Source organism: Ochotona curzoniae, unplaced genomic scaffold, assembly GCF_017591425.1.
Source record: "Ochotona curzoniae isolate NIBS_2020 unplaced genomic scaffold, NIBS_Ocur_1.0 contig_2692, whole genome shotgun sequence".
Classification (NCBI taxonomy): domain Eukaryota; kingdom Metazoa; phylum Chordata; class Mammalia; order Lagomorpha; family Ochotonidae; genus Ochotona; species Ochotona curzoniae.
Window position 1 is genome coordinate 9196738 of NW_024465556.1, and position 12410 is coordinate 9209147.

Sequence of the window (12410 nt, forward strand, 5' to 3'; positions counted from 1 at the left end):
CCTGGCCAGAGCTTGGCCAGGAGATTTGTCCAACTTGTTCTGCTCTCTATAGTCTGACATGGCATTCGCCATTCTCTGCAGGGTTAAATGAGCTGGCTGACATGTTCCCCATATATATATATACATATATATATGGGCATGCTGTCCATTGCATAGGCATCAGCAACTAAGGAGGCCTAGACACAATGTGTTCATTCCAAGGTCAGACCACAAATATTATGATTTTTCCTGTAGTGAGTTTTGGGTCCAGTGATCCTATTGTGGTGGTCCCCCAAGAAACCTAACCTGGGATGATCCCAGATTTGACTGTTGCAAGTGCCAACCAGTGTGGGGTCTACTTCAGTCTGATATCTGCATAAACCTATGCACACACTGGTGATTTCATTTGCCTGGTCAGTTCTGTCCTCAGCCCCATGTCTTATGGAAACTTACGCGTGCTCTAGCCCAGCCCAGCCCAAATCACTTCTCCACAAACCTGGGCTTTGTACACATCAGCAAGAACTGCAGCCTTGTTGGAGCAGTAGCCCCTATTAGACCCACCCCAACCCCAGCTCATGAGTGTGCCAGTATGTGTAGCAGACTAGTTCAGTCCAACGGCATCCAGTCCAGCTCTTGAATACACCTATGGGTGCTGTGACTTGGCTCAGTCCACCTTACCCCACATATTTATGCCAATGAGTGCCGCCACCTTGTCCAGCCCAGTCCACCCCCAGCCGTGGCTCACCATCAGGAGCTGAAACCTAGCAGAGAAATGCCCAGTTTCCCTACTAGGTCCACTACAAGCCCCAGATCTTGAATTTTTCAGGGAGTGCTACTGTGATCCAGACTTACACGACTTGCACCCAGTTCTGGCACTTGCCAGAAGATACTGTGGCAAAGCCTGACCAGCCAGCACTTACCCTGGCTTTTGTGTATACCAGCAAATGCAGTGACCTGGCCTAGATCACAAACTCAGCTCACATTCAGGCTTACAGTTGTTGCAGCCCTACCCAGCTATATCTGCCCCCCAGTCCCAGCTGTCACACTCACCGGTGGAAGCATTGCTTCAGCAGGGGAGCCCCTGTATCACTCCCTGGCCCAGAATCTTTCATGTGCCAATAGGTGCTGTGGTCCAGTCTGGTATGGCCTGGTAGGTACTACAGCCTGACTCTGCTTGACCTGCCCCCAGTCCCAACTCATGGTGGTAGCTGCTGAAGCCTATCCCAGCCTGGCCAGTCCCCAGTCTCAGACCTGATGTCAACTAGCAGGTGTTGCAGCCCAACCTGTCTTGGCTGTCACACCTGCAAGTGGGTGCTGTGGACTGGCCCAACCTGGCCCTCCCTCAGACCTGACCCACACATATGCCAACAGGCACTGTAACCCATTATAATCACTCAATCTGAGTGTTATAACCATTCTTTATGAGGTACTTTGATATGACACCTAACTAATAAGATAAACTTGTAATTAATTTGTTATCTCAAACCTGAGGAGCTTTTTGGTAGCATTTTGTACCCTAGTAAGGTATTTTCTTCTGATCAGGAGGTTGGACTTTTCTGTTTTCTCCCTGTATATTCTATTAGGCTTCTTTAGCTGGAGAAACTATTAGCTATGTATAATCTTCAGATATAGAGAATATTTTATGAAAATAATCTAGCAAACATCAATTTTTTTCTCAGTAAAGAGCTAAAATGCAAAACAAAACAAAATATTCTTGATATAGGAAGGGCTTGTGTCCCTGACTTCAGAAAAAAAAATTCTGCAATTCAAACAAGTTTCCTGCATCAGGATTTGTTCTGGCTTCAACAGAAGATATACCAAATTGGAATACAGCTTTAAATTGGTTTCATGACAAAGGCTATAAATTATACTAGGTGACTCAAATTATTCATGAGGGAGAAGAGATCTTGATTTATGCACTAGTTTTGTGTAAATTTCATTTTTGCAAAGTAAATCACTTTTTCCATTGACTCACATTACAATTTGAGATACCCTTTATCTTCTTTTCTGAGAAATCTTAAATTGACAGAGGCTTTCTGCACTTCTGTGCAAACATTTAAAAACTAAAATGAAGCATAGCTATTTACAGAAGCCGCAAGAGAAACATGTATTCATCCAACAAACAACACCAAATACTATTTTTTAACTTTAAACAATGGTTATATTTTTAATTGTTATTATTTCCCATGATTCAGTTTCATAGGTATAGGCATTCCCAAGCTTTACCTCCCATTTTTCCTTTCCCTATTCTCCCACCCCCATTTCCCACTGTATTTTTATGAAACCATAGCTCTTCAGCTACAGACACAAATCCAACATTCTGCTCTTTAAGTATTTCATGGCACTGTAGGTATAGGCAATGGTAGAAAATCTTAATATCATATTGTCAAGGTATATTTAATAGTTTCATTGGAAGTCCTCTTTATTTAGGAGTACAGATACATACTGCAATGTATCTTCACTTCTCAGTGTGCTAGTCACATTATACATTTCATCTGTGAGAGCATATTTGGTTGTTTACTTGTATGTCTATTTGCTTTGTATTTTGCATGAAGGTAGCCTTATATCAGAGAGAACATATGATATTTGTCCTTGTGGAATTGGCTCATTCTACTAAGCACAAAAACCTTCAGTTGGGACCATTTGGTTGCAAATGGTAGAATCCCTTTTTTTTAATGGCTGAGTAGTATGCCATGGAGTAGATGTACTATGGTTTCCTTATCCAGTCCTCTTTCAACAGATGTCTGGATTGTTGTCATCTCTTCTCTATTGTGGATTGTACTGCTACAAATATAGGATTGAGGGTCACTTTCTGATATGCAGATTTCATTTCCTTTGAATATATTCCCAGCAGTAGAATAGCTGGGTCATTGGGTCATAGGGTAGATCCATTTTCAGTTGTGTTTGCACTCTCCATACCGGCTTCCATAATGGTTGTACTAGTCTACACCCCCATCAACATGCCCATCCACTCCAACAGGTGTTAGTAGATTTCTGAATGCAGGCCAATCTCACTGGAGTTAGGTGGAACCTCAGTGTGGTTTTTACTTGTATCTCTCTAATAGCTAGGGAACCTGAGCCTTTTTTTGTATGTCTGTTAGTCATCTGAATTTGTTCTTTTGAGAAATGTCTGTTCATTCTGTTCATCCATTCTTCACAGGTTGTTTGTTTTGCTGAGTTTCTGAGGCTCTTTGAAAATCCATTATATTAGTCGCCTATTAGTTGTATAGTGTGCAGAATCTTTTCCACTTTGTTGATTACTTCTTTGTTGATCATTTTCTTTGTTGTTCAGAAGCTTCTTAGTTTGGTGTAGTCCCATTTGTTTATTTTTTGGTTGGCTGCTTTTTGGTGACTTTTCTAAGAAGTCTTTACCAATGCTTATGTCTTACAGAGTTTTCCTATATTTTCCTCTAACAGTTCGATGGTTTCTCAGTATAAATTAGGACTTTGATCTATTCATTACTGATCTTTTTTGTAAGATGAAATATTTTGTTTCTTACTTCTGCATGCAGCTGTGCAGTTGTTCCAACAGGATTTGTTGAAAAAAAAAAACACCAATTCTTTTCCCTGAGTTATTTTCATTTCTCTAGTTCTCCTTTCGAAGATTAGTTGGCTGTATGTGGAATGACTTCTAGGAATTCTGTTCTTTTCTTTGATCTACGTTTCTGTACCAGTACTAGGCTGTTTAGATGATTACTTCCTTGTTCTAAGTCTTGAAATCTGGCATCGTGATTCTTTCAGCTTTGTATTTATTCTTCATGATAGCTTTGTCTAGTTTGCGTCTTTTGTGTTTCAAGATGAATTTTTGAATTATCTTTTCCAGTTCAGAAAAAAATGTTGTTGGAATTTGATTGGGATCACTTTGAATCTGTATATTACTTTCAGTAATATGGATAGTTTGATGATGGCAAATCTGCTGATTGAGGAATATGGTAAATTTCTCCATCTTTTAATGTCATCTTATATTTCTTTTTCTTGGTTTTCATAATTTTCCCCATACATGTCTTCCTCATCTTTGATTAGAATTATTCCAAGGCCCAAATATCAACTATTTGTTGGAAACTATGAATCCAAAGACATGGGTATTATGTCTTTAAGATGCTTAGTGTCTTTGGTAGATTGAAAAATTATCTATGATTTATTCATTTCTGTGAAGAGCAGAATGACAGAGGAGGAGAGATAATGAGAGAAAAAGAGGAGGGGGGAGAGAATGGAAAAATGAGTGTTTTAGCTACTGGTTTATTTTTCAAATACCTGCAACAACCAGGGTCTGGCCAAGGCAGAGCTGCATTTAGATCTTGCATTTGGCTGGCAAGTCTTCAAGCTTTTAAGTGATCATCTGTTGGCTTTCCAGGCACTTTAGCAGAGAACTGGATAGAAAGCATGGTAGTTGGGCCTCAAATCACACGATCTGATATGGGATGCGGGCGTTTCAAGTGGTGGCATAAGCTGCTAAGCCCAAAGCCCACCTAGAAAAATTTTTCTGAGAATGATGTAATAAACCTGTAATATGCAGTTGCCCTATAACGTTTGTGTATTGAGAGTTTTTAAGAACAGAATGACATTAATATCAAAAGTAATGCCAGACAGTATATAAAATGCTAAGTACAAATTTATCATTATTATTATTATTATTAACTATTGTAGTGAGGCAGAATGTCCAATTTGTACAGGTGTGACTGGCCACTTTGAAGCAAAAATGAGGGAAATGGGAGGCCAACAAATGGAAACTCACTAGAATTAGGGAAGTAAAAATTAAAGGAGGCAGAAGTCCAGTTCCATCTTCTCAGCACCAACAGTGAGAGACAGGGATCCTGTTTTTATAAAATGACTGGAAAAATGGTAAATTATTTTAACAACGTTGAGTTTTCTCGTTTAAGTGTTTTAAGCGGGGCTTAGGTGACCCCAGGGATGTGCCCCTGAGATGTTGGAAGTGATGTTAGTGTTCAAGTTTTTATTGGTCTAAGAAGCAGCCTAGTCCAAAAGGTTCAGAAGATACCAGTTGGAGTTTAGTAAAAGAGAAAAATCTTTGTGCAACATTGTAAAGAACTCTGTCATTGTTTGCTAAGCTCTGTTCTAGTATATATCACTAAAATTAATGACATGTATGTATCAGCAGGATTTTCATGATTTTTTTCTTGCTTTGGAAGGGCAAAACATCTTAACCCAGAAGCAACTCTGTAACTCTAAAACTGATGTAATATATAATGTATGTATACATGTAAATTTTCTGAGAGATTTCAGTATTCTCATCTATTTTGCCAAAGGATCTATGACTCACCAAATTTTTAGAATAACAAACAGTGAAATTGGTATTTCAGTGTGGCTTTCACAGATAATATTTCTGTGAATTCAGTTTCACTACAGGTAGTTTTGTGCAAATGAAATACACGTGTTTGAGATGATTCATTTCTGTACAAGAATTATTTACTGGGCTAATAGCATGTTCATTGCACTTTTTTAGGTCTCATGGGTTCAGCAGGCACTGTTGTGATGTAGTTGAATAAGTCAGTGTTTTTTTTTTCTTTTTAAGATTAGCATCAAGCATTGTCGTTTAGGGATGGGTAAGGCTAGCAAGAGGAATAGGGTCAGGATGGAAAGTTTCCATGAATAGCTAATAGCTCCATTAGTGACTTAGTAATGTTTGCACAGAAAATCTCATTAAACATCGATGGTCAGTTATGTAAAGGGAATTTTTTAAAATATTGTGCCAGCCTGTAAGTAGTAAGCAGGTTATTGACTTGAAATGCTTTATTTAGTGGAAAGCATTATTAACACAGAGTATTTTCCATTTTATATTCATGTTTTTCCTCATTATTTCTTTTGGGCTAGTACTATTTGAACAGAATGAACACATTAGCAGTACCTACCCTTGAATGCTCTTTAGAAAAACACATGGTATTTATTGATTCTTTATGGGTTTTTATACCTAATGAAAGCTAGTTAGAATCAACAATCTTAACAACAATGTGTTGTATTCTTCCTGCTGCTGAAAAACAGCAGGAGAACATTTTTTTAAGCAACAGAGTCATGCTGCAAGTTAGAAGTAAATGAGCACTTTCCAACAATAAAATCTGCTAAATTACTGCATTTATATCCTTTCCTTAATCCCTATTATGAAGATCACACAATGAAGAATATCTCAATATAATGAAGACTGTTGCTAACTGGAACGTGATAACACAAAGCAGGATGCCATCTGTTAGAATAATGTTGGAGCCTCTAATTTTACAATTGTTGGGAGCCCATCATTACTTTTCTATTTATTTAAAATATATACTCAAAAACCTAATGCCTCAAGCTTCATAATAAAGCTTTAGTGATATGTTCTATAAAAACATGTCACTATACTTTTCTCTGCACTTGTCAGACAAAGGAACAAAGGCGGCCTTCAATATTGAATTCAAGACATTCAGAACTCTGATAAAAAAAAGGTTGATAAAAATAGTGTATCAACTTTTTTGGGCTCCATTACAAAATTGAAGGCTTTTGGATTTCAGAGAATTCTTCCATGTACAATGTATTCTTGGTCCTGATTTTTAGGGCCGGTGATGACTTTCACCTTGGACTACCATTCTCAGGCGACCTGTGGCCCCAAAGATGTGTTAAGAAGTTTCCTGGTTATTTCGGAGAACTTGGGAAAAATGGAAAATATCAGTTGAGTTGCTCAGACCTTATCATACTGCTGAGTATGGCTTCTGGCAATCAGAAACCTTAGCAAGCTCATTTGTCAGCTGTCTGAAGGGAGACTTTCTAAAGCCCAAATCTGCTGTGCTGTTTGGTTGACTTTTATTTCAGCTATGAACAGAGATTGAAGTCTGAGACATAAGTGGGAGGAAACGCCTTTGTTGAACAGCCTCAGAGGCAGAGGGCTCTTCTGTGTTCTCTTTTGGTCAAGCAGATTGTGAGGGAGCAGAACTGAGGGTAGAATCTAGGCCTGCTGGATTTTACATCCAGTAATTTATCCATTGTATTATGGTATCTAATTTCAGGAGATACCATTTTATTTCTTTTCTTTTGAGCAGATTTTCTTGCATATTCTTTAACAGCTTAAATCACAGGTTTCCCACAGCACAGATTTGGGGTGCTGTAGCCATGAGTTCAACCATTTGGTTTTTATGCTGGTTTTCTCTTTCAGTTTTCCAGTGTTTTTTTTTTAAACCATCTTCCACATTTCTCTCATAGTCTCATAACTGGGTGGTTAGTAGCAATCAGTAAAGTGAGATAGAAGAAGATCTCAATGTACTATTTTTAATTCCTTTCTCTCCTTGAAGTTCCTAGGGGAAAGATTTCAAAGGAAGTAATGAACACATATGGAATGTCTCTTTGGGTTGCAGTGATGACCCCCTATCCCTTCCACCCCGTGCTTAGCTGGCTGTTCCTATTTCCTATTTCCTCACTTCTAGTTTCTCAATAGAGGTAACATTGGACAGCTCTGTAACACTGCAGAGAATTTAAGTGATACTTGTCACCACTTTTTTTTTTTCTTGGCCAGGCATCATCATTGCTCTGTATTTTAGGGGTGAGTTTCAGCTTAAAGAAAACAGACGAATCACCTGACAACACCTAACAGAAATGAATTCTGTACAAAATGCATTTCTTTACACTCTAAGTTCCTCTTCTCACAAAGGCTGTTAATTTTCACAGCCCAGAGGGGTATGCAGTTGAATTCCCCAGTGTGACAATTTGGGTGTTCCAATGTATGGGTGTCCTGGGAGCCAACACAGTGGCAGAATGTGGGGAGCTGGGTCCAAGTGACATACAGGAATCAGCAGTACGTACCCTTCCCAGGTGCTCTGATGGCTGAGTGCTGGCAGAGCTGGGTAGCTGGGAATGTTGTCAACAATTCTGAACTGTGAGTTTTGAGGTGGTAAAATATTACAGTAAACATGTGATTTCTATTTTTCTGATATTCCTTGCATGCCTGTTGCTGTATATGTCTTCCTTTCCACACTCAGCCACATTGATTCCTATTGCTCATTTGGCATTGCTGGCTTCATAAATATAAATTTAATGGTTTACTTATCTTAAATGCTTCCCACTCTGTCAGTTTTCCCATGCATTTTTGAGCTACAGCCAGTTTTCTTTAACAAGCTGTAAGTTCCCTTCACAGTCTGTTAAAAATCGCTATTTCTTTACTGCTGTCCTATAGACTCTTATCAATATTTCAAATCTTGTGATCACCAAGTTGCCCAAGAATAGCATCAGCAGTTAAATTAACAGGGATAAAATTACAGGATCTATCAATCTTCATGCTTCACTATATAAGGAGGTCATTAACTGAGGTCAGGAGAAACTTTCCCCTGACAGTGAGCACATGCAAAATCGATGCATTATGGGAACATTTACAAATTAGTCTCATTATATTTAGGAGCATCTGGTATGAACCTTTGTCACAATCATGATTCTGGGAAGGCAATTAATAGGGTCTTGTGAATTCTGAGTAACCTCCAGCCTCATTTAAAACAGAAATTTGGATGTATTTCAGCTATTTTATCCAACAATTCTCTCCCCATCTCCCTCCCCTCCCCCCACTCTCTCTATCTCTCTTCATGTTACTAACCAGTGGCCACAGATTCCATCCTGAATCTTGGGTCTTGCTGTGATTGTGTGCATAATGTCTGCTAACTCATTGTGACAAATCTGTTACTTGACTTTTAGGTGCATATGTCCTGTGCTTTCGTACATATTGCTGGTGACAGAGTCACGAGCCACTGGAGCCAGAGGAGATAACAGAAGTCCTCTTCAGCATTTTTCCAGAATTCATTCCTATGGAACATCATTTGTGGGTGATTCTGTAAGCTGTCACTGCAGTTTTCCTGTGACTTAGTGAGTGCCTGATGTGCAGAAATGTTGGTGCTAAACTGACGGAGTTCAAGGCAAGTCAAGACAAGTTGGTCAGCTTAGTTAGGCTTTTTCCCAGTAACTGGAGGGGTGCTACACTGTATAACTTCCTTTAACATATTTCGTGTTCTTCTGCTCTGTCATCCCATACCCTCTGGACTCCAGCTGGCTTGAATCAATGGACCTCAACATTAGGGGTAGTTTGGGACATTTTTGTTATGCTTCCTTCTTGCCATGATTGACACAGGCATTCATGACTCTCTTCTGAAGGCCACTTTTCCTTGTTGGACAGATGTTTCTTTGCAGCTATTTCCACCATTAATTACTCTGGGATGTAGTTTTGTCAATCACTGGCTCCTCTTGTACTTTCATGTCTAGGGAATGATAATACTACCCCATCATGGGATACTGCATTATTCTTCCTCTTATTTTTGTTTCTGTAGGTTTTGACTATAATTTTATAAATAATCCTTTTATTAAGTTATTTTAAGATTACTCAGTTTGAGTATTCTAGCTGTTCCTGCCAGGACCCTGACTTATATAGCCACTAGTTGGCTATTGCTGTTTTGAGCTCAAAGTGATGGCAGGGCTTTGAGGTTCTTAAAAGAGCTACAGTTCTCACAGTTAAGAAAGCTCTTCTGGAAACCAGGTAAGGCACCTGTAACCGGGAGTAATACTTTCTCTCCGGCATAATTTTTTATCCTAGCAACTACTTAATTTGGAAAGTCAAGTGGAATCATTCTGTAGTAATGTTTTGCAAATTAAAAATTTGTGGTTTGACCATCATTTTAATACTGGCAGAAATAATTGATGACATAATTACCTGTGTCGTACTCAGCCTTTAAATTCAGGTTATATAAAAGTTAGACTCTGAGGTATAAACATGCTGTCTGTGGACAGCTCAAGATGATAGGGACTGTAAAGCTGGCTTCCCTCCAGCTAAGACTTCTTTTTGCTTTGAATGTACTAGTTGCTTGGTGCGCATCCAGGCAGCATTTGGCAGTTGATGCAAACTGTTGTAGCATCACTATTGCCATTTGCAGGAAGATGGGTTTCTGAAAGTTTTGATATTAGACTCATATTCACAGTTCTGTTAGAGCCATGTTCTTTGAACAAGCCTGACCCAGAATCTTACATACTCAACATGATCCTAGACCTAGATTCATTTTATATTGAGATTTGTCCCATCTAAGTGATTTGTCTACGCTTGCCGAGGTGGGGATTGTCCTGCCCATAGGCTCTATAAAGCCCACTAAATTACCTGCTTTAGACTTGCCAAGGCAATCACAGGAAGGATCTAAAATTCAGCAAATCTATAGCAGATTAATTTTAAAGTTAATAATTTTATATGGCCCTGGAATAATTGAAATATCCAAAAAGTTCTTGGAAAAATGCTTCTCCACCCTCCTATAGAGTCCATTAATATTAAGTAATGAATTAACTAGTTTGTCCATTCCATGTTCGTTACTTCCTCTGCTGAACCAGGTGCTGTGCTTAGTTCTAGGGATCCCTCTGTGAGCAGGATCACCAGTGTTTTAATGAGAGAGAAATAAATACTCTGATTGAGAAATAGAATAATTACAGAGATGAATTTTGTACGAAAGATAAAAATAAAGATCATGGGGAAAAAATGACTAGAAAGAGACAGCCATCAAGGAATGTGGAAAAAGCCTGCAAAAGAAGTGGCATTTAGGGAAAAGATGTGGCAGTGCCAGCAGGGAAGAATTCTCTAGGCAAAGAAAACCTGTTTAGTGTCCTTGAGGCTGGGGAGAGCGTTTGGGAGACTGGAGGGCAACAGGGGGTCTGGAGCATATGATGAGCTCATGGAATGGATGGATGATGAGGGGGTGGTAAGGGCGGTGGCTGAACCATCTGGGTGTGAAACAGTGGCACTTATGGACTCTGTGATCTTGGTGAAGGTCTTAATGCCTCTGTGCCAAATTTCTTCATCTGTGTAATGGGACAAGAACAGGGAAAGCTAATCTTAATTTTAATTGAGTCTACCTAGTTAATGTTTGTGAAGGCCTTTGGATTCTCCACCGGTAAATATCCTCATTATGTAGCCAGTGCCATTAATGTTGCTGTGAGTAATGAGGAACAGAAAAGCACGCAAACCTGAAACATGTGTGAGACTTCACACAAAGGTCTAAGTCACAGCCAAGATTTTTTTCTAAAAACGTAATGAAGCACCTTTGTTTAGTGGCACATCACATACTTAAGCCCAATGATGAAACGTATAGTGTGTAAGTTACTGGATTTGCTTCCAGAGACAAATAATATTTCTCTTATGTTCTTTTTTAATTCATCTGATATTTACATAGGCAAAGAAGGCTCTTTTGATACTTAGCATGCCCTCCCTCCACCTATTAACTCACTTGTATATAGATCATTTTTTCTCAAGGAGTTTTGAAAGTAAGGAAGTAAGAGGTGCTATTGCCTACTGCAGTTAGTGTTCCATGCCTGTCTTTTTACCCTATGCTTTGTCTCAGAAGAATTTAAAATCATTTTTAGCTACAGCTGGGCACACTAGTATGTGATCTAAAAGGATTGTGGAAAGAATAAGACTGGACAAAATCTCAGGTACTGCTTGTAGTTTGTTTGCCAATAGAATTTATCACCAGCTTTTTATTTAAATGTTTTATATATATGCCACTTGCTAGAATATTTTAATCTCTAATTCTCTGTATGTTTTGAAGGAAAAAAAGACATAATTTTTATATATGTTTCTACTTAGAAAACTGGAATACAAGATGGTGAGGGAAAGAGAAAGAGAAAATGTCCTCCAGCCATATGTTCAAAAATCTGCTCTAGAGAGACGAAGAACCAGAATAAATATTTTGGTTAAAGCTGCAAATGTGGTTGCACACCAGAAATTTTCCAAAGCTTTTCATTTTTCTTGGTATGCTTTCTGCACATGGTTCTTAAGAAGTTATTCTTCTCACTGCAAAATTACTTCTTTGGAACAGATTTCAGAATTGGTGTATATTCAGGCAGTCTGCCCATTTTAAACTGAGAAGTTGGGATGAATAGTTTAGAATATTGAATATGATGTGCTTTCAAGTCTTGGCCAAGAGAACTCACACTCTGAGGGCCTTGACCAGAGAAGCCAATTGGAATCAATAAAGTTGAAACAATGCCTTGTACAACCTTGTATTTTAAAAGTCCACATTTAACAGTAGGGATAGTGCATGTCAGGAATCAGTGACTGTCGCTCTTAGAGTTGGAGTGTGGAGATGGGTGGAATGGACAATGTAAGATTAAATCACATGTTAAATGCTGTGCTTTGACAAGCTCCTTAACCTTTATACAACACACTGCCATGATGCAGGGCATTAATTGACTGCATTGAATAGAGCTACTATAAATTGTGTTCTTTCTTGTTTTCCAATATTTTTGCCCTACGTCCTTGCTTTCCATTCTGCTTTGCTGTTGGTTTTCTGCAGTTGACAGTGTTCTAGGAGATGAAGAAGGATTCAGTGATCACAAGAGGCAGCAAAATATATTTTAAAACCTTGATCTAGATTTATCTCACAATTGTGAACCTAGAAAAGAAGGGTAATGTGAAGTTAACTCTTAGCTACTGAATA